This window comes from Hibiscus syriacus, unplaced genomic scaffold, assembly GCF_006381635.1.
Source record: "Hibiscus syriacus cultivar Baekdansim isolate YM2019G1 unplaced genomic scaffold, ASM638163v2 tig00112738_pilon, whole genome shotgun sequence".
NCBI classification, from domain to species: Eukaryota; Viridiplantae; Streptophyta; class Magnoliopsida; order Malvales; family Malvaceae; genus Hibiscus; species Hibiscus syriacus.
Window position 1 is genome coordinate 812758 of NW_024063392.1, and position 866 is coordinate 813623.

Below are 866 nucleotides of genomic sequence, written 5' to 3' on the forward strand. Positions count from 1 at the left end.
TTTCATTCGATCAAATGTAGGTACTTCGAATCGGGTAATTTAAATTTTTTTTATTTTCACAATTAAAGACAACCGATAAATTAATTGGTACCGAAAGGGCGGTACAAGGGTGCTAATCCTTCCTCGACCGTAACCGACTCCCGAACCCGACGTATTTATGGTATAACGCAGATCATGTAAGAAATAGGGTATCCGATCAACCCATTTATTTTAAAATAAGTGGTTGGTGGCGACTCCAATTCATTTAATCCAAGTCGAAGCCCACATCCCGGGTCCGACCGAAAGACGGTTCCGACACTATGACTGCAAAATTTGCCTATGCAAATTTAAACAGTGTAGTTTCCCTAGTCTTTTAAAACTGCTACGAATTTTCCCTGAAGAAAACTGCTCCGAGTACACTATTTTTACAATGTCGGTAAGGGCGTGCCTTATATTTATGATACGAGCATTCGAACTAGAATTGGGTGGAGTGCGCCAGGCCACAGCAATAGTGCAACGCTTGGACGACACGCTAGGAACCTCAGTAGCAAGCTACGGTGATGGATCCTCCCCTATAAAAATAAATTTACTATCATGTGAGCCGATGGCCCACGTATCAGATATTCAACTGATAAGAACAGACACTACACTTGATCTTAGCCAAAATGCCGAGAAAGGTATGAGTTCTTGGGCCCAACCCGCATGTTTTAAAAGCTCCTTCTTAGCCTCGTCACGTTAGATTCTAAGGATGTGGGATTCGGCCATGTGTTCAGCACCATCGTTGTTGACTGCTCCCGGGATCTAAATTGGGTGAACACCTTTGATTTTACAGGCAATTCATTGGAGAGAATCCTTCTTGTATTCATCTGCCACAAATCTCTGCCTTC

General features: G+C 42.8%; 1 non-coding gene across 1 annotated transcript; it reads right to left on the bottom strand.

Annotated features, from left to right (window-relative positions):
• Window positions 1-464: 464 nt before the first annotated feature.
• On the bottom strand, window positions 465-660 carry LOC120183180. Its single transcript, XR_005521929.1, has one exon. It is a non-coding gene; the product is annotated as a U2 spliceosomal RNA (small nuclear RNA).
• Between the last annotated feature and the right edge of the window lie 206 nt (window positions 661-866).